The sequence below is a fragment of the Wyeomyia smithii genome, chromosome 3 (assembly GCF_029784165.1).
Source record: "Wyeomyia smithii strain HCP4-BCI-WySm-NY-G18 chromosome 3, ASM2978416v1, whole genome shotgun sequence".
In the NCBI taxonomy this organism is placed as follows: Eukaryota; Metazoa; Arthropoda; class Insecta; order Diptera; family Culicidae; genus Wyeomyia; species Wyeomyia smithii.
The window spans coordinates 195,451,831-195,474,820 of record NC_073696.1 but is presented as its reverse complement, the minus strand read 5'-3'; the positions used below and the strand labels follow the sequence as shown (position 1 = coordinate 195,474,820).

Below are 22,990 nucleotides of genomic sequence, written 5' to 3'. Positions count from 1 at the left end.
TCATTACATAGTAAGACTTCTAGCTTTGCCAGAGCTTCTAGCAAACTGTACCCTCTAACGTTGGAACATCTGTTACCCAACTCCAGTGCCCAAGCGTTGAAGTCTTTGCCGATAATAACCGGTATTCGCCCGATAACTTTCTCGGTTAGATCATCCAACATTTGTTGGAACTCTGGGTCCATCTGGGTGGTGTATAGCAGCTTCATGTGAGTTTGAGATCCCTTCTACGATAGGGAATCTGCCCATAACGTAAATCGCGGCTATTGCCGCTCTGTCCGTCATCCACATACCACGTGGACAGCTTTGGGGTGGGGGGGTTGGCTTATGTCCACGGTCCATATAATTTTTTTAGAATTTATATGGGCACTTGTCCACGGAGGGGTAGGGGGGGTCAAAATCGTTAAAAATTTGTCTACGTAGTATGTGGATGGCCCCTTGCCGTTTTCGCGAGGAATTCGATATGGCTCTGCAATTATTGCAGCATCGCAACCCGTTTCTGCTGCCGCCTACCACAACAGTGGCTGTGCAGTGTCGCAAAGACTGCGATTAATCTTCGTTACATTCATGACTGCTGCATTTTCTCTCTTATACGGAAAGGATTTGAGACACCCCGCTCAATCGGTAAACAACTCGCATTGTTCCCTAACCGCTCTCAACAGCTCGTCTACCGTTGTGACCTCGTCCAAATTTCTGCACTCGGTCACAGTTTTCTGAGAAAGCTTCCTCGCCAAGAAACTTCTCGACTAGCTGCTTTGAAGCCATACTCTTCACCACTGGGTAATTCTTCAGGTCAAAAATCATTTCAACCCTTTAGTGCGCCTTGTATTTATCACCTTTTCACCTAACTTCGGTAATTGCGGGTCCACTCTGACTCTCCAGAAAAGGTGAGCATAGGTAGTTTCTGCCTCTGTCACTTTACCTTCGTTCATATCTTCATATTTCTTATTGTCATAATTTTCCTCCATTTATACAGTATATATTACATGTCAGAACAATATTGCTGATAACTTGTGCTGAATAATACTGTGCAGTTTTGCTTGAACGTAGATTTCAAAACTCAAAATTCAAGGAATGCCAAAAATACATTAAACTTTTGGGTAATTTTGTTCTAAAAAATATAAATAAATTCAATACCTAAAAAAACGCGATGTTAAAGGTGAAGCTGCATATTTTGGAATATAAAGTACTTTAAAGGAAAAATAGAAAAATAAGGTTGAAAAACCATCTGTATTATTAAAAGGGGTGTTGATATAAGCTATTCAATCCTGCTCCTTTAACATATTGTATGATTATTTTTCTCTCCGGAATTGATTTTTGATGTTATCACCCCTTTAATTATTATTGTGTTGCGACCGAAAAACAAAACAGTCGATCAGCCGCAGTGCAAATAGATGTTTAAAATAGTTTTTTTGACACGGCACGAACCGTGCAAATAGATGTAGGTCAGTAATTTCGTCGAAACAAGGCGTCTGCGTATAAATTTGAATGCCATTGACTGAAGCGTCCGATGACTCGTAATTTTTGGTCCCGGCTGGGTCGATCGCAATCTATCAGCCGGCTTACCCAAAGTGTGAAGGGAAAAACCAGAGCACAGGACAGGTACACACAGGCAGCGGTGAAGTGAAGGTGTACGAAGCGTGGCAAACACTTTGGTCTCTCGCGAAAGAGGGATGTAGCGAACCCCCGAAACTATTAAGAAATATAAAACTATCACGCCGTAATGAGCCGCTTCTCAGTCTCTTTTTCGAGCTCATCTAAGCCGCACATCTGCAAACGAACCCGCGGTACTTCCAGTGACGCTTTTCTCAGACTTTCGATCGTGTCGGTGGTAGCTTTTCTCGCTTTGCTTTGGATTCAGGTTTTTCCTTGGGATTTCCTTTCGAATCGCGGAACCCCCTTGCAGCTTTATTATTTGGCGGCAACATACCGGGGTCTACAGCGTCGTGAACGGGGCAGTACAGCGCGGCGGCGTGATCTCTCGTTATTGTTGTTATTCTCAAAGTCGCGGTCTCTTCTTGGAGCATAGGCAGAGTCAGAGTGATCTTGGCAATTCTTGATCATTCGTTCGCTGGATGTCCTACGGTTCAGTTCGGACTTTTTGTGTCGTGGTCTCCGGGTGCTTCTAGAACTTAGCAACCAGAAATCGGCGGGGTCAACTGTCGGTGGATTGTTCTCCGGCCACGCGTGACTAACCTGGCATCGGAGTGCTCAGCGCACGGGAGCCCTCAAGGAGAAATAACTGCTCGAGCGCGAGTGTCGCCGAACCGCCGTATTCGCGAAACCAGTGCTAAATCGATTCAAGTGCCCCACAAGCGAAGAATCTGTGATCGAGTGCAACAGTTTGAACCATCAATTTCTGCGGTCAGTGCAATTCGGTCGTTACGATTTTTTTCTGCCAGTGCTCTTATTGTGCAACCTTTGCAAAGTGGAAGACCGACATTCAAGTTAGATTTTACGGTGAAGAGGTTTCTCATCATTAAACCGACTGCTCGAGGCGTAACCCAAGGAAGTAGGTGGAACTTTAATTACCATAAAACACGATAATTTTGTGTCATTTTTTTTAATGAAGTGTTATTTTAAGTACGATAGATCGTTTTATTGTGAGGAATCCTAATTATATATTGTTTTGCTAACCAGAGATGATGTGTTTTTAATAGAAGTTTCGGTTGTTTTTGGAAAATATTTCGTTTTGTTCAGTTCAAATGATTTTATTCAACACAATCGTTCTCCACCACTTTGAATCTAGTTCCTATGTTTTTTTTTCGGATGGTGATATAATATGGCATGAACTAATCTCTATTTACATTACGGCAATATAATTTTGAAAACATTTGATAGTAGGGTTATTCGCAATTCTATTAGGAGATAATAACAACTGGACAGCCGTAATTTATTTATTGACACGTCATGTTGTTGTGTTTTAATCTCTACGAAGTAGGTTTCCCATACAGCGTTTGACTTTGCGGATTTCTGCCTATTCCCAACAGGTTCTTAAGCTATTGCTCCTTTCTGTTGAATGAGCTAATCTGACAACTGTAAATCAGTAAATTCTATCAAATGCAAATTCAATCGAACTTGTGATTTTTCGTATTGTGGTTGTCATAGAATGGAGAAAAGGTCGCTGACATCATCTGCTTTCTCTGACTTATACAGCCAATTTAAGACCAACCAACCACTACCAATTTAAGAACTCAGAACTGGTTTTGTATATCAACGTGTACTGTTGGAAAATATGACATCATTAATTCAACAACATTTTATATGACTTTCTAACTTTTATCCGTCCTTAAAAAATTCTCAAATGATATCGGTTGCTTAGTATGGCGATGAATAGTATTCTCGATATTTGAAGACCGTACTCAGCTTATCTCGACTACTTTTTTGCACTTAGTCAGAGGTCGAATCAATAACGAAGTTAAGAAAACCGATTAGAGCTTGAAAAGAGTGTGACCTTATAGTTTGACAAAACTCATTGATTTGTCTGAACTAATAACGACATCAGCCACGATACTTGTTGCTTAATATCATTGACACAACAGCAACTTCACAAATTAAAACTAAAATTACAAAAAAGAGCATTGAAAAAACTTACTCAAAGATATAAAATGTTAAGACCAACGCTTTTTAACGATCAAAATATTATCACGATTTTTTATGTTTTTGAAAAAAACCATAACCTCATTGATTCAAAATATGATAACTAAGGAGTTCCTCTTGATATCTTGAGAAAGATAGAATTTATTTCTGAGAGTTTGAGGCATAAAAGCTCTGCAATTGTACTTTAATACACTAGAAACATCTGACGTAAAAATGATTTGTCTAGGTTAACCATATTCATTAGAAGTGAAAGTAAAAGAATAGTATACAATCAGTCAAACTTATGGTAATGTTGGGTATCGAACGTCTGCGGTAGTGCTTTTTTTCTGTAGGTTTTCTACTGCAGTCTTATGTAAAAACTAGCCGAAGAAAACCACTGCAGAAGACGAAACCCTGTGTGAAATTAAAAATGTTTTTCTCTTTTTTAGACGAAAGTTAATTTGAAAACATCTATTAAAATTTATGATCGAATAATTACAATTAAATTTCAAGTTATCTATTAATCCAATTTGGTTTCTTCTAGCCAAAAAACTTGGCTCAGCAATCCAGATGCATTGTTTTCGGTTTTTTAAATCAATTCAAAACAAATTAATTTGTTGATAAATTAACAAAAGAAAATAGTAAGAGAAAAGTAGGAGGGTGGTATCCAAGACACGACCGTAAAGTTGATGTAGGACAACAATAGTTTTATATTTTCTTTTGAGACTCTGTTTGCTTTGAGCTCGTTTTACGCTTGGCACGGCTCGATTTTGGCACACATTAGGTGTCGTACACAAATTACGTAACGCTAAAAATCTTATTTTACGACCCCCTTCCCCCCAGTGTAATAACAAGTAACGTTCTATATGACTCCCCCAGAAAGCTTCGTAGCCGCAAGGTTACAGAGTCCGCTTTGATAAGCGAGTGGTCGTGGGTTCGAATCTTAGTAGAATCAGGCCATTTGGTTTTAACAAGGACTTTAACATGGGTTCATTCTCAGGCTCTCTACTACATACCCTTCCTTCAAGCTGAATTCTATAGTACCCTTGCTGACTTTCATCCTAACAAAAAAGTCCCTCTTAAAATAAAACTGTTCTGAGTAACGTATAATAGTTCTCTTCAGGGAATTGTAATTATGACGCGGTCTTGGCTGGAGGACCGAGGTTTCGATACGACTCCTTCCTCTTGACAAAAGTATAAGTCCTACTTATAATAAACCTGACCAGAGGTGAAGCATAAGTACCTCTTCAAGGAATTGTGATTGTGACGCGGTGTTGGTAGGAGGAACGAGGAAGACTCCTTCCTCTTGACAAAATAAGTCCTTCTTATAATAAAATTGATTTCAGAAATATTTACCCTCTACAGGGAATTGTAATTGGCGATATTGGCACGAGGAACGAGGTTTCGATAAGACTCCTTCCTCTTGACATAATAAGTCCCTCTTAGAATAAACCTGGCCAGAGAGGAACGTTAGGTGTAGCCTCAGTTCAGGGAATTGTAATTTGGCGATATTGGTAGGATAGAAAAGAGGCTCGGTATAGTAGAGCAGTAAGCTTGAAATGAAAGGGTAAACTCTCACACACAAGCACGAATATAAACAAAAAAAATAGCGTATCATTCACTTCAATAGTGATACTGCCAATAATATGAAGTGCGGAATACAGAAAACACCTGGGCAATATCACAATAGATCAAAATGTCTCTGGTCGCAGTGATGAGTCCACACAGAGAAAAAAAAATATGACTCCTCCCTCCCCCCCCCCCAAATTACGTAACGCTGAACAAACCGACCCCCCTCTAAATTTTCAATTTTGAGCAAACTTTTCAGTTACGTAACTGTAGCTCAACCCACCTCCCCTCCCCCGCCTTTATGCGTTACGTAATTTGTGAGCGACGCCTTATCAAAAACGAGCCATTTTATTTACAGGTTCCGGAGATGTGACCGGACCATGTTCCGGTAATTACAGTTACAAGTTCATTCGATGCAGTTACAAGTTATTGGAAAAAATATCGATGAAGATAAACAGTTTTTAGTCGAAAATGTATATGCACCGAAAATTTAAAATTGACATAGAATTTCATGATCATGTTAACATTTAATTCAGGTCAATTTAAACATTTTATCAGTAAACAGAAAAAAAATCAGTTTCAAGATACCAAAAAACAACGAAGATACCAACATAGGAACTTTAATATCAAAATGGAATCAATTTGGTTTTTCTCCGCTACCGCGGGATGTTACATAAGCTTGTCATATTGAACTAAATTCATTGAGCTTGCAAAATATAATCATCAGTACAGCTCGTTTAACTACCTATTCAAAGATCTGTACGGAGCTTTTTGGTTTTCTATTGTCTTAAACACTTGCATATCTGACCTTTCCATAACCAAAATGAAAATTATTTTACCTGCCATCCCGCAAGATTTAAACCGAATTTGATCCAACCTATTTTAAAAGATTACATATTGATCATAGTTTTAAGGACAGTACGGGACATCTCGAAATTTTCCGTTATTCCAAATTCATTGAGGGGAATCGTGGGGTAAGTACCTTCCAGAGACAAAGGCTAGATTGAAGACGGTAGCCAAAACCTTGCTTGCGATATATCAAACATTCAGTTTTTGCAAACAACACAGTTAGCGATTCTACTATTTTACACAGATAGACGACGAGTGTCCAGTCATACATTGTTCCGTGCAGAAGTGTTATCTGTGCCAGCATGTTTTCCTTCAAGACATCGGTTTTGATAACATTCTAACAGCAGAATGTAAAACTGTGTGACAGTGGAGATGGTTACGAACTTTCCGAAAAAGCTTCACCTCCTTGATGTCTTGATAGTCTAGTCTCATGCGAGCCAACATTAGTTGACCTATTGGGACGGGGAGATTCTGTGAAAATTTTTTTCACCTCTGCTTTACAGGAAATCACAGCAGGCAGTTGGTGTCTACTCAATCTGTGCCAGGCGTGCTCGCATGTGATTGGTACATTGTTCGTGAAAATTCGACCTTGAAACTTTTATGAAATTTTCACTGTTTAACAATGAAATGGTAATGATAACTGAAGAATCACAAAATTGTCCATCATTTTATCAATCCAACGACATATTGATTATTGTGATCCATCATGTGGTTCCATCAGTATTATCGTTTGAAATCTTTCATTCCGACGTTACACCTTGGTTTTAGTTTCCGCAGAATGTATCTCGATATAGTGCGGTTAGACGTAGTCCTACGTCAAAACGTAGAATGATAATTATAGGAAAAAATAGTTAGTTAAACTGAAACTTAAACTGTGAAATAATAAGAGAATAAAATCACGCCAAACAGTCGAAAAATACGCAAAAAATTAATCAACGATGTATGATTCGAATGAAACATTTCACACGTGTTTGGCCTAACAATCTGAGTATTTTTCACAGACATATTTTGGACTAATTTTTGGAGTAGTTTTCTAAAAGTGTGTATGCATTTTGGCAAAGGTTTTATTCAAAGCATGAAATGAAAAAAAATATATATTTAATTCGCTCCACAAGTACAATTTTGAAACATGATGTACTAGAAACCTGCAGTCTACTTAAGGACTGCTACAAGTTTGTTGAAAAAAGCAATGCTCTAACTTTTATGCCTGAAATGTGAGAGCCCATATTCAGTGGGACATTCAGCCAATATTCGCGGTGAATATCATAATATTCACCGCGAATATTGGCCGAATAATGCATTCAGTACGGGCTCTCACACTTCAGGTATAAGAGTTAGAGCATTGTTTTCTTCGACAAACTTGTAGTGCTGCTTAAAGACTACAAGTTTGTGATACATAGTTTCTCAAAATTGTACTTCTGAAGCGAGCTATCGGTACGCGGCTTCCTTTAATTGAATATGCAACGTTAACTAGCTGACATGGCAAACTTCGTCCTGCCTATTTTATTGTTCAATTTAGTATTTTTAAACATTTCAAATTCATTTATTTCTTACGATTTATTTATATCGTTTGAAATTATTGGTTTCATCGAATGACAACATCCTCGACTTTTAACTTTTGTACATCAGCTCTATTCCGGAAAGATATTGGGTGCATTTCAGTTATTTCCGTTGTTTTTTTTTAAGTGATCATCTACGAATTCACGCCATCTTGGATTTTAAAATGGCATTTGGAGACAATTTCTGGTCCCTGAGTCTTTCTGGTTTTAGAAACACCCATATTATCAGCTGTTTTTCAGAAACCGGATGTCACCATCTTCGAATTTAAAATGGTGTCTGTGTTCGATTCCAGCTCCTGTGTATTAACTCGTCTGGCATGGATCCTCATCGAGCAATTCCTCCAGTTCAGCGTCTTCGGAGGATTTTGGTCTTTGAAACGATGCAACAAATCACGGCACGTTGTTTCACTTAGAGCATTTCCGTAATTTGCGCTTTAACGGCCATTTACTTTGAATGAAATGAGAGTATAAGTATATGACTCACCAATAGAATCACTAAGGTGTCAACACGATTTGTTTACAAATTGTCTCAGCTTGATTCATCACGTTTTCGCCTTGGGGTGCCACATTCCGAATCGTATTGTTTTATTATACAAAGACTGCACAGAAAACAGTTTAGTATACAGGACAATTGCGGGGCTAGTGTTACGATCCTACTGACACTAACAGCCTCTTCCGAGCCGAGACTCGAACCTACGACAACTGGCTTGTTAGGCCATCATCGCGCCTTGAGACCAGCTGGGAGAGTTTATACAGGGTGTTAGGCAGCGTTGCAAAGCGAGCGAGAAGCAAAACATTTCTCCTCCTTCCTGCTTGAGAATGAGACATATGCAACGCTTCTCAACTCTTTTCTTTTCATGCATTCCCCTGAGTAGCAACAAGCGCGCACCGACACACAAAAACTCTTTTGTATTGCTATTCAGCGACTGGGAAAGAATACGCCGGTTTCCTGCTTGCGAGTAGGAGTACTCGACTGAAATTGCTCGACTAGGAGGAGTGCTTGAAAAACTGTGCTTTAAAACGAAAATACTTTCTTCCCGGTTTTGCTTTATTCACCGAGAGCCGACAGTGGGGCAACGTGTAGGATATCGGACTGCTTTGGTAAGTTTTTTTTCAGCAGTCTAATGCACAACCAACCGAAGCAAACCGCTGCCGAAGTAGTCCGATATTCTATTATTTTTTGTCCCTCTGCAACCATCGCAAAGCATCTTGAAACAATTGTCTTCGGCTGGTCGTTCTCGCGAGTTGAAGACTATGTACACAAAAGTACACACGAGGAGAGTAGACAGGAGTGTGTGCATATGATTTCGGGAGCAAATGCGAGCAAGAAAGAAATCGAGAAATAGCTTGGATGGAGAATTCTCCGCTGTGTGATAGCGGCAGCAACGAGAACCTCACATGAGGTGTTTCATGCTGCTTACGAACGAGTCTAAAAACACTGGTGTTAGGGAGCTCATTAAAAATCCTTTAGAGGACCCATAAAGCCAGAATTCAACTACTGCAGAATTATTCACGTTTTGTTTTTTGAGAACTAAATTGCAATTTTCTCTTTGAAATGTGTGATAAACATGGGTTTTGTTGTTAACTAAATTAAACATTGAAATCTGCTCTACAAGTTGTTCTTTAAAATCAAGCATCTAACTCTCTCAGTTTAGCTACTATTTCACTTTAAAAGCAAAGTTGTTGCCAAAATAAGGCAAAGCTTCATCACGAGGAACAAGGCCGAAGCTCTCAACCGGCAAATCAAAATATTTGCTGCTATCACTCCGCTGCTGAGATATGTGGCTAACTGGCAAGTGATTTGTTGAAGCCGAAAGCAAATTCGGAAAGCCAGCTGATACTGCCAAACTCCGCTACGCAACTACTAATATAGGACCGTACGCCCGTCCCACCATCTACCCGAAAATGTAATTAGTTTGGCCAGAAGCAGGTTCTTTTATAGCCCAATGAGTACTGTTTTGTCGACCTTTTTTGGGGAAAGCCAGCTATAGGTTGGTAATTTTCAATAGTACAATAGTTTGCATAATTAAACAACAATTTTCCGCATTTGTGCGGATGCCGAACAAACCGATTTATGTGCATTTAAAAAGGGACAGATTTCGTCCCCTTTCCATTCATAGATTTTTAATTTACATCCCTATGTGGTAGGCTAAAGTAAAACGTAGTTCTACGTCGAAAGAAAAACCCGAATTGACACTTATTAATCGCTGCTGACAACCTGAAATAAGGTATTTCTAATCCTGTACAGGTAACTTAAAAAGGTCTGTATTTCCAAAAACGCAAATATAGGATTTAAAGAGGCCAAACACTTTACTGTGCCCTGCACAGAATGAACCTATCACCAATCGTTTTGTTGACCATTTTTATCTAAGAAATGCTATATTCTAGGTTAGCAGCCTAGCGGCGCACATAGGAATATTCGACCCAAAAAGTTGGCCAAAAGTCCGACATGCAAAATACACGATTCCCATTATTTTTAATTAATTTCAGTTGAAACATACCCTCATGCTATCCCAAAACCCATTGGTGTCTTATCACATAAACCAAACTGTTATATTTCAAGGTTATTTCACAGTAAATTGATCAGTTTGAAAAATACGTGCTATTGCTCGGGTGGCGTATAAAATTGAAAAATTATGTCAAATAATTTTTCTCTTTCACACGACATAATCTACTAGATAAGTAAAATGTTTTGCAATATTTAAAACGTTGAATGCATAAAATAATCAAGGATTATTTACGAAGTAAGTGATTAAGAAAACCAACCGCGAAAAATCCATAATATTGTGGAATTAATTTTATGATTTAGTAACCTTCCGGGCAAGTCCCGTCGAAGCTTTATTCATTGACAGAAAGGTCAAAGCCTTCTGAAAATATACAAAAAGAAAAATCTTCCTCCTGGTTCCTCTTTTTTATTTTATTGACATTTTATTGAATAAAGATTTATATGGAAATTTCTAAATCTTTGTTTTATATCATGTGTAAAAAGACACTAGAAAAATGTAGCAAGCGAATTTAAAGAAATATTTCATATATTGGGTGACGTTTTAAATAGATGTCACCTTTTTTGTGTTGATTATACGAAAATAACCCGTTTTTGATGTAAATCTTTCCAATTACTACCAAAATAGAGCGACTTGGACTTTTGGCCAGCTTTTTGGCTCCAATACTCCTATGTGCGGCGATTAGATAGTGAAAACCCCGGAACCTCAGATTTCACTAATTAATCACCGCTGGTGTTAGTCCAGCAATATAACTTTTCTTAAGTAAAATTGGTAAACAAATCGATTGGTGATGGTTTCATTCTGTGCAGGGTAGGGGAAATGGGTTATATACCCAAAAACAGGCAAACTTAAGTGAAAAAGGACAAAATAGACCCTTTCCCGCACGCTTGTCTTTTCTACTCAGAAAATCTCTAGAGTGCAGGAGAACATCTTGCACTGCGAAAAACTGCCGTCACACTGAAGAGCAAATCAACGCACATACTAGAAGAGAGCAACAGACGATTTTTATCTACTGAACTATGAACTATGGTATACTTTCTCACACGTAAGGACATCACGCACAATAATTACACAGCAGAGCTATCTGCGGTGCGTTTCACTGTCTGTTTCTTGAGCATGGCAGAAGAGGAAAAGAGATTGGGAGAAAAAAATAGACTGCGTTGCTCGTGCCGGTCGTGTTCACTCTGGTCGAATTCGTTTTCGCGGTGTAGCAACACGAGAACTACACCTTTGCCCGATAGGTTTTTTGTTCACTTTCCGGACTACTCGCCAGTGGACACTGTGGTGTACTTCTGCGTTTTCTCTGTAGAGTGATTCAGAGAAGAAGCAGTGTGGGGAAAGCACTTGCTACACGCGGGCACATACTGAAAGGGAAGTGCGTGGTGAATTTTTTCTCCGCCCTTCCTACATACTGAGGAGTATGACAAGCATGCTTTCCCGTATCCTGCATAGAATAAAGTTATCACCAATCGAATTTTTGATTTGATTTGTTTAATATTGGCTCGGTTCGTCAATCCGGTAAGATTGTCAATTTCGTTGACACGAAAAGTGTGCATCCAATTGTGTAAGTAGCCCTTATAGTATTGCTAACACGATAAAATGAAATACTCGCGCATTTATTACATGATGTCATGTTTTCTTCCCTGATTATAATCAATAGGATTGTTCTTCTAGACCAATCCTAGAAAATATTCAACAATTCTTGTTGCTTTTGACAGTCAGAAAACTCTTTAACGACCACAAAAATGTTTGAATCATCTGCATAGAACAGCTTACAATCAACTCCTAGACGGGCTGCGACATCATTGAAATACATTACAAATTGAAGTGGTCCAAGGTTGCTTCCTTGGAGGAACACCGGATAAGTTTATAGACCATTGGGTTGTATAGGATCCAAGTTTTACGATCAGATTTTTATCGCAAAGGTATTATTGGAACAGGCTTTCAGAGACACTCATTCTTGAGAATTTGGCAATTCGATGGTCAATATCGTCGAATGCAGCTTTCAAGTCCGTATATGCAGCATCAACCTGTTTTCCATTTTCGACATGTAAGTGACAAACCGAGATGTTTCAAGTTAGTTGTCACAGTAGAAATGCTGTTTTTTGTGTGAAACAGCAGGTGGTTACGAAGGATCGATTCAAACGATTTAGAACATTTGTACAGTTTTTCATTTCAAATTGTACATAAACAAACACGTTCGACTCTTCTGAAAAATAATTAAGATTGATTTTAGAGAATAAAACTGTTGTAAACATATTGTTAAATAAATGTTGTAAACATATTTTTTTTTAATTTTCCAAATTCTTTTAGGGTCGAGTTACGCGACACCTGAAAAAAATATACGAGAATTGTGGACAAGCTTTCGCTTGAATTTGTAGTCGATAGAGAGTATTCTTTTCTCGGCTGTCCATTTTTTGCGCCAAGGCAAGCGTTAATGGAATTGTTTGTCTTGTAAACGTAGAGAGATCAACAGCATTTGAATTGAAAAGACCTCATAAACTCATAAGAAAAATGCTTATAAAACACAAAAATAGTCTAAAAATGTTCCAGAGTTATCCGAGAGCACAGTATGGTCACTTACGAGCTTTGACACACAACACATTCTACAATCGCTTCACTGAAGTTTAAATCTCAGAGATGAGTCGACCTTGTAGCAGTTTTCGTGAGCGAATAACTTGAGTTGTCAAGAACAAAATAAATGAATAATACCAAACTATGTTTCAAATATATAATATTGATAACTTTCAAATCGATCAAGCGTTGTCACTGTTCGAAACAAATCCTTCAAGAGCTTTATTAGAGGAGTGCCTTTTGAAGATTGTTTAGCAGCATGAATATTTTGTCCAGAAATATCGTACGCACTCCGTACTGTAAAACTCGACGAAACGGTCTTGAATATTTTGTTTTTCTCTGCAATTAAAAGTCTCGAAAGTTTTTTTAAACACCCTTGTCCAAAATATACATCTTACAAGCAAAAAAGTACTGAATCTGCTTATCAGTGTTATTTAGTAATTTATATAGCTTAATGGCTAAAATGATAACTAAGACACTATAAATTACAAAAACAGAAAAGCTATAGCTCTCCAACTACGAAAATTCGCCCAAGTCATCCGCATTCAGCTTGTTTAACCAACCAACGAGAGGTAAGCTTTCGTCCAAAATGATTATGGCTAGGCAGTAAATTCGAAAATAATTATTTAATTGTTATATCAAGTACAAATCAAACAAAGCTCTGGGAAACCAAATGCAATAATCGACGGCGAAATAATCGCGTGCCGCAGGCGGCTGTGTCGGTCGGTGAGAACGAACTTCCAAACTTCGAAACAAATCGTCAAGATTTTAACGATTCATTCCACATCGTGTACCGCCGCGCACGCTGTGCCCCGGTTCGGGTACGGGGCGAGGAAATGTACCCAGCCAAGTGGAGCATTGCAGCAACCGCTTGAAACCATCGCAGATTTATGATACTTTTCCTGTTTTCTTCACCTTCTGGCGGCAGCGAGTTTGAAGATTCGTCTCAAAAAATTAAAAAGAAAAAAGTGAAAAAAAGAGCAAGACGCTGAAATTATGCAAAACGACTTTACGGACGACAATGTCTCACAGAAAAGAAAGCCTTTTCGGTGTTCGTGGGAGTTTTTGTCGTTTTGTTTTCAGAATATATCTTGAGTAAAAAAAGTGAAAATAGTGATTTTATAGTCTACTGGCACAGGTGTAATTAGGCAGGCATGAAGGCCACATTTTTTTTCTGTCCCTTTCCTCAAAGAGTATCAAACACAAACGAACATCGTCATTCCTGTTAATTGTCTTTTGTCTTCTGTTCCGATTATCTATTGCAATCTGTGTGCTGAACATAATGATAATACGCTAGTCAGCTTTTGCACATATCTTCCGATCTCTCGTCAGCCGTGATTATGATGATGAGCATTTACACTTTAAATTTAAACCAACCAACCGAACCTATCTTTATCTCCGTAAAGCCAACAATGATAATCTCGTTGAAGCTAGGTTTACACAGTGTAATATAAACAACTAAGAACAAACTATATCACTTCGTCACCTCACTAGAGAGTGTGGCAAACGAACGGCAGTATCCTTTCTTCATGCTCAATTTCCAAATACCCAGGAGCCAGTAGGAACATGTTTCTATGCAAAGAAAATTTACTAGATGCGGAATGTACCGAACCCCGCCAGCACAACGCATTCAACAGCAGTCTCTTATACCTACTTCTTGCTATTTGCTGTCGCTCGAAAAGTTTTATCATGTCAGATAAGTTTTGCCATAAAATGCCAAGTCAACCGTATATCACTTGCCAGGGTAGGGACTATCATTCGTGTAAGAGCTTGGTTGTAACATTAAACCGAATATCTTCTCCTATTAGACCTAAAGCTACTGTAATAAAGTTAAGGACCAAGTTAGCAGCCTGATATCATTTTGCGTATGTATAAGTTTAAACTAGAACTATATAGCGTATAAAACATCCATGATGGAATTGTTCTTTGAATTTGTTAATCAGCTAGATTCTGATTCAAAGAAAAATTAGGCTTTAATTTTACATTATCGTAAAATCAGAAAGCTACTGGCATGATTAATATTCCTGCTCGCTATCGAGCCTTAGTTTAAAATGACACTAGTCGAAAAAACTGTGCATCGAGACAAAATCATAATCAAGTACCTAATCCTTCCATCTTAAACTTTGCTAGCTAAAGCTATACTAAACAGTATAATCGACGCATGATTTTGTCGACCGATAGCGCCAATACGGTCATAAAGAGAAACGCCGCTTAGCGGCCGACTGATTCCAATCGAAGCGAAAAAGTTGGGAAGCGTAAAGATTCGCTGGAATTATCAAGCCTAGTGAGTGACTCCTGCTGAAGAAACTTTCGAAACTGAGAAAGGAATTGCGCGAAACCTGCTCAACGCAAAAGGTGGAATGCTGTGTCGCAAATATAATTCCAAAATAATACGACTCACCATACTTGCGTTAACCGTATACGAAATGTTGACGTTTCCCGTAGAGGTTAAATACCGTTTCCGGGTATTTATTTCTGTGAAAGAGATTCAAAATGTTTAATTACGCCACGTCAGTTTATCATATCGTACCATATCGGTAGTATCACAAATCTCCAAACAAAATCAGACAAACAATAACCGAAGAGCTGCAGCCTCGAAGACACTTTCTACTTATTATTTACTGTTTTTTCAAAAGCTTTCTTCCAATTTTTGTTAAGAAAACACATTTATTTGAAGGATTTTTGATGCTTCAGAATGAATGCACGTTACAAATGCTCAGTAACGTTAAGAAGAGGTGCGAGATATATTACTAGATTTACGTTTTACGGGATAAATTGTTTACAACAAGATATAATCCAATTTCGTGCCCGTGAAAGATAACCGATGTTAAGGACGGTTTATTCAGGGAACACTACGGATAAGGGCTAAATCTATTTGACCACAGATGCTTATGGAGCCCGCAGTAGGCACGACTTTCTTCGAAAATGCGCCTTCGAATCTCACGGTTCTTGTCCATAATCTTTCTTAGCTCTTTCCGGTCGGTTATATTGTATCACATGCGGCTTTGAAAACGATGAATAAATGATACATAGCGGATTTGCACTCACGGCACTTTTGGAGGATCTGCTGCAAATTGAAGATCTGGTCCATTGTTGACTGGCTTTCTACGATGGCAGCTTGATAACTCTCAACGAAACGTTGGAAGATGATTTGGGAAAGCGCTATGAGGGCGGCATTCAGGATGGTGATTGTACGACAGGTCTCACAGTTCAGATCGTCGCTTTTTATGTGAATAGAGCAGATTCCATTCTTCGACTCCTCCGGCTGCTATTCGGCATCCCAAATATTGACAAACCAACTTTCCCGGCCGATTTGAAGTTCTTCAGCCGGTCCCTAACTTCACTTTTCGTTGGGGCGGAAAATCTCCATCCTCTGCAGCTTCGACGATGTTATTTCCTTCACCGTCTCTTTCTGTGCGCCAAAGTGCTGCTAGCTTCTTTCGGTCACCTCAAGATCGTTTGTCAAAATACATCTACATTATCTAAGCACATACGGGATGCGGGATGCGTTGAGTTTCCAATGGAATTTTCGTATCTCATGAGTGTGATTCGGCGGCTCTGGCTCTTCGAAATCCTCCTCTTCCTGGCGGCGCTTCTTCCTATGGTCTAACTGTTTCATTTTCTGTCCGTATCGCTTTATGTTCTGACGGGTAGCTTGACGCACGATTAGTACCCGCGCAGCGTCCCTCTCATTCAACACCTTCCAAAACTCTACGCCGAATGTTCTTCGCTACGCTGTTGATGGCTGTTTTACGGTGCTCCAACAGTTCTTGAAAGGGGCAATCAGCTCGTTTTCTTCAGGTAGCGCAACTTCGAGCAAATGCGAGTAGGACACAGGATCCTATAGGTACCCAGGGATACGCGTAGCAGCTGGAAGCGGTACTATCAACGGAAGAGCAGCTTAGTGCAGAGTCTCTTAAAGATAGCTGGAGACACATACGATACGACATACAGGAGGAACGAGATCACGAAGCGATGGAATACTTGTACTGTGTTAGCAACACCCGTAGGTTCTACGAGAAACTGAACAGTTCGCGCAGAGACTACGAGACTACCACAAGCCGATATGTGGCACGATCTGGAAGGGAATCTTTTGCCGCGCAAACGTGAAGTGCCTGCACTGCTGGACAGAGCAGCTAAGCGCTGTCCTGAAGGTACTTCACCAACGTTTATGCCGCCGCCTATCAACTTTTGCAAAGGAATTCGTGGGGCAATACCAGGCGGGATTCATGGGAGCCCGTGTCACCACGGCCAAAATCATTAAACTGCGGCAAGTACTCCAGAAATTCCGCGAGTACAACGTAACCACGCGCCATTCATTCATCGACTTCAAAGCAGCGTTTGACACAATCGATTGAGTTCAGCTATGGCAAATTATGCACAAACACGGGTTTCCGGACAAACTTACTTGATTGATCAGAGCAACGATGGACAGAAGGATGTGTACTGACGTGGGGAAAAATGATCGATTTTCCAGAACCAAGTTTTTTTGGTTCCTCTTAGGGGCCCAAACAACCCTAAACTTACCTGAAGTCGATTGGTTTTGTCTCCGCTTGGCGCATTGCATTTCAAATTTGTATGAAAATTTATATGGGAAAACATACTTTTTGCATTTACCTTTCTAGAGAGCTCAATAATGCTCTAATAATGCACTACATTATGTTAAAGTATAGTATAGATGCCTAACATCTTTGCAGAAGACACTGAAGAGCTAGAATGTCCCTAAGAAGAGCTATACTGCCTATAATCGCATATCAGTCCCATCTGGAAAATCATCGAGTTGAGAAAACAGCGCTTGAAGATATTTTTCTTGTTTTGCGTATTTCACTTGTTTGGGGTGGGTTATTCTAATTTTTTCGTCATAATGTAATGAAATAGACCTCAATCGTAACTTCTACATTGGAGGATTGCCTTTATCGTGAAAATTACAATGAAAAACAAGGAAGAGACTGATATGCGATTATTGAGGCCATCGAGTAGCAAAATAATCGCATACCAGTCTCACTTTCAACCGCTCGGTGCAGGAGTAGTCATATTTTTCTCAAGTATTTTGAATATGGGCAGACGTTCAAGGCCGCAGATAACTTCTAAATATGATGCATGGAGAATGACGGAGACGTCCACCCATTAGGGGAGAACCGTACAAGACGCACCAGTTGGGTAAGATGGCCCATGCTATTAATTCCCCAAAATACTTACACATGTGGCTTTTCATGACGATATTCTTCGCTTTTCTTATAAAAAACCCAGCTTCTCTACAGTTCTCATATAAAAAAGTGTGCCATAATGACTAAAATACTCAAAAAACTGTGCAATTGGCTGTGGCTCTGTCCAACATGTAATTATTCATGAATTTTATTTAAGCTTTTATGATTAACTGACTTGTAAATAATATAAAAAACTAGGGTTCCCCTAACCTTTACACTTTTGGAGTTTATAATACTATGAGTATTTCAAATTATTCCACTAACTTTCGTCAACTTTTACCTAAAAACAATCAAAACTAAAATTGGGGCAGAATGCACAATGAAGAGCTTGCAGGAGATTGCTTGACAACTTAGAGCATGTTCCATTATTTTTGATTTTACTTTCGAGACTTCAAGCGCTTCAAAGCAAAATACACCCTATCTCTTTAGTGTCTTCGGCCAAGTTGTTAGGCATCAAAAAACCTACCATTAGAAGTCATGAAACCTATGATTTGAGCCATTTTGAGCTCTTTAGAATGGAAAATGCGAAAAAGTTGGTTTTTCCATACAAATCTCCATATAAATTTAAAATGCAATGCGCCAAGCGGAGACAAAACCAATCGACTTCCAATAAATTCAGGATTATTTGGGGCCCTAAATAGAACAATAAAAACTTGGTTCTGGCTTTCTACTATCAAGTTTCGTTTTTTACATATAACGATTCCCCACCCTGTGTACAGTGCGAGTTTCGGGGACGCTCTGGAGTCATTACGAATTATTATTTTTTTTAAAGAGCGAAGATAGACGATAGAGTAGTATAGATAGAGTAGTACGTTCCTCAGTCCGGCCAGTTACTTGACGACATTAACATTATGGCACGCAACTATGAGACGTTGACTGGAACGTACAGCAATCTTAGTGCAGAGGCCAAAAAGGTCGAACTAGTCATAAACACGTCGAAGACAAAAAACATGAGAAGTAGAGTTTCGAGGGAAGACTCTGTTTGCCTTCCGTCGGATTCTAATTGACATTGACGAAATCGAGGTGATGGATGAGTTTGTATATTTGAAGTTACTACGCCGACAACGACACTAGCAGAGAGATAAAAAGACTGCGATCACTTCAATCGAACAAAATTCGTCGCTTCTCAAAGTTGACCATCTATAAAACACTTATTGGATCGGTAGTTTTCTACGGCTACGCAAAATGGACCTTGTTACTGGATCAGCGTGCCCTTGAGGTTTTCGAACGGAAAGTGCTGCGTACAATCTACGGTGGGGTGCAGATGGAAAACGGAACTGGGAGACAACAAATGAACCACGAGTTGCAGCGGTTGCTGGGGGAACCCACTGTAGTCCGTAAGGCTATAGTTAGGAGGTTACTGTGAACTGAGCATGTCGTAAGGATGTCAAAATAGTCCTGAATAACGACCCAACAGGAAGGCGGCGTTGTGGTGCGCACGTGCACGATGGATCGACAAACTGGAAGGACATCTTCGCAGCCTACGCAGCCTGCAAGACTGTCGACGAGCAGCCATGGATCGAGTACAATGGCGTCGTCTCTTAGATACAGAAAAAGCTACACATGCCGCCGTCTGATAGATAAGGTAAGTAAGTATTCGGTCCGTTCCTCCTATGAAATTGAGAGATCGGCAGTTCCATGTTTCAAGATTCTAATAGTTAGTCCGTTTTCATCGCCTGGATCCACTCCGATTGTTCCGTGCCGAATTCTGTGTTCTCGTTTTTATGCCAGGTTGTTTTTCCAAGAACAGTCTTACTAGGCCCGCAACCAAACCTACTTTTTTTTTGAGATTTAGACCACTGCGACCATTATTTTCATCTTTTGTGGTATAACCTATGAACCTACTCGCAAAAGGACCAATGTTGTACCATTGATTCAAGATGCGAGCACCACCAGGATTCTTGGATTTTGTACTTAGAGACCAGACTGCACTCAGACTCAACCGCTCTTAACATGAGGAACAGACGCTCTTTCCATGCACTCTAAACTTGGATATCAAACGTTTGAATTGGCTCCCGAAAAAACTCCTCTTTCACCTTGATTGGTTATCCTAAGGTACATCAGTCGATATCACTGGGTTGTAAGGATAGGAGTTATAAACCAAGAGGCTAGGGGCCACAAATACTACTTAATAATCCAAGTTCAATCCAAAATTCAATCAAAAACCAAAGAAATACAATTCAAATCCGAATCTCAACCAAATCCAATCCAAATCCAATCAAAATTCAACCCAATCCAAATCCAATCCAAATTGAAACTGAACTAATCCAAAACCAGTCGAATTACAATCCAAATCCAATCCAAATCCAATCCAAATCCAATCCAAATCCAATCCAAATCCAATCCAAATCCAATCCAAATCCAATCCAAATCCAATCCAAATCCAATCCAAATCCAATCCAAATCCAATCCAAATCCAATCCAAATCCAATCCAAATCCAATCCAAATCCAAACCAAATCCAAATCCAAATCCAATCCAATCCAATCCAATCCAATCCAATCCAATCCAATCCAATTCAATCCAAATCCAATCCAAATCCAATCCAAATCAAATCCAAATCCAATCCAAATCCAATCCAAATCCAAACCAAATCCAATCCAAATCCAATCCAATCCAATCCAATCCAAATCCAATCCAAATCCAATCCAAATCCAATCCAAATCCAATCCAAATCCAATCCAAATCCAATCCAAATCCAATCCAAATCCAATCCAAATCCAATCCTAATCCAATCCACATCCAATCCAAATCCAATTCAAATCCAAACCAAATCCAATCCAAATCCAATCCAAATCCAATCCAAATCCAATCCAAATCCAATCCGAATCCAATCCAAATCCAATCCAAATCCAATCCAAATCCAATCCAATGCAAATCCAATCCAAACCCAATCCAAATCCAATTCAAATCCAATCCAAATCCAATCCAAATCCAATCCAAATCCAATCCAAATCCAATTCAAATCCAATCCAAATCCAATCCAAATCTAATTCAAATCCAATCCAAATCCAATCCAAATCCAAGTCCAATCCAAATCCAATCCAAATCCAATCCAAATCCAATCCAAATCCAATCCAAATCCAATCCAAATCCAGTCCAAATCCAATCCAAATCCAATCCAAATCCAATCCGAATCCAATCCAATCCAAATTCAATCCAAATCCAATCCAAATCCAATCCAAATCCAATCCAAATCCAATCCAGATCAAATCCAAATCCAATCCAAATCGAAAATCAATCCCAACGCCGACATAGGTGTCGATGGTTGTGGGGTGGCGTGATCCACTCACAACCAACCCAACTGGTCTATATTCAATCCTTGCCGACACCGGGAGATTTTCTGTGGCGAAAAATCTATGGGATCACGCCTTCCATCGCATGAGGAAGTAAAGCCGTTGGCGCCGGTCCGTTAATCAACGGGTCGTAAAATAGGGTCCTGGGTGGAGTCGCCTCCCGGGCGTCGCTGATTGACACAACAACAGTGGCGGAACTAGACCGACGGAAAATAAGCGAGAATAAAAAAAAATCCAATCCAAAACCAGTCCAAATCCCATCCGAATCCGATCCAATTCCAATCCATAACCAATCTTATTTCAAACCAAATCCTATCCAAATTCAAACCAAACCCAATCCTAATTCAATTTAATTGAAGCCGAATCAAATCCAAAATCAGTCCAAATCCAAACCAAACCCAATCCAAATTAAAACTGAACTAATCCAAAACCAGTCAAATTCCAATCCAAATCCAATCTAAATCCAAATCCGATCCTATTCCAATCCATTCTCAATCCATTTCAAATCCAATCCAATCCAATTCAAATTCAATCCAATTTTAATGCAAATCCAAACCAAATCCAATCCAAATCAAATCCAAATCCAAACCACATCCGATCACTTTCAATCCATTCCCAATCCATTTCCAATTCATTTCCAATCCAAATCCGACCTAATTCCAATCCATATCCATTCTAGATTCAATCCAAATTCAAGTCTAATCCAAATCCTAAGCAAACCCAATAATTCAACCTTAATTGAAACGGAAACCATTCAAATCCATTCCGAAATTAGTTCAAATCCAACCCAAATTCGATCAAATCTTAATCCAAATTCAATCCAAATCCAAATCCAATCCAAATTCAAATCCAATCCAAATCCAAAACCCTATCCAAATAAAAACCGAATCCAATCGAAGTACAATTCAAACCGGTTCAATTCCAATCTTAATTCAACCCAAATTCAAAAGTTTAGCAGCGACAAAATTCTCGGGGAGTCGATTTCACCATTGATAATTTTTGCTAGAAAAAGTGCTTGCTCAATTTTCCTGCGTCGATCAAGAGTGTCGAGTCCAAGTAGACGATAGCGATCCGGATACAGAGGCAAATTAATCGGTCAAGGTAGATTTCTCAATGCAAAACGAATGAACCTTTTCTGCACACGAACGATATGAATGGTCCATACTAGTTGATTAGCGCACCAGATCATGCTTGTGTTTTCAAGTAGAGGTCGTACCAACGAACAATATAAAGCTTTCAAACAGTAAGCCCAGCTGACGTGTTGCTTTAGCAGTGATGTTCGAACGATGCAAATTAAAAGAGAGTTTCGAATCCAATAAAACTCCAAGGTCGTTGATCTGATCTACTTTCACGAGTTCAACAAATATGTCGAAAAGCTTCTACAAACGACGCCAATCCTCAACAGTACGTATTTCGAGGTATAGTTTCAGGTCGTTAGCATGTACCAGTTTTACACCAACACCTTACAGCAAGGTCACGTCATTGAAAAACAATGTAAAAAGTAGAGGGCCCATATTGCTACCCTGCGGGCCTCCTGAGTTATTCATAATTTGAGATGAACAACAATTTTCAAGTTTTACGCGCAATACTCTACCGCGTAAAAAGCTTAGCTTAGCTTAGCTTAGTTCTGACTGTACATATCAATGGTTGCTACTCCGTGATGGGTCCAAGCCACTCAAGATGCACAATGAATCAACTGAAAGAAAAACTGGGAGTGGTAATTCCTTCTCACTGTGCATCATTCAATGACCCGATTTTTCTATAGACCAATAACGGCGCCGGCCACGTCCTTACAGTCAGATGGGGATATCGTCGGTTTCGTGCAACACGAGCACAACTCAATTTTTTTTTTTTTAA

General features: G+C 39.3%; 1 protein-coding gene across 2 annotated transcripts in view; it reads left to right on the top strand.

Annotated features, from left to right (window-relative positions):
* The first annotated feature begins 1,748 nt into the window (after positions 1–1,748).
* Positions 1,749–22,990, top strand: part of LOC129731313 (glucose dehydrogenase [FAD, quinone]) — a 108,231-nt gene continuing 86,989 nt past the window's right edge. For both annotated transcript variants that reach the window (XM_055691192.1, XM_055691191.1), the window contains exon 1: positions 1,749–2,509. The gene's annotated coding sequence lies outside the window, so the exon portion shown is untranslated. The remainder of the gene's footprint in view (positions 2,510–22,990) is intronic.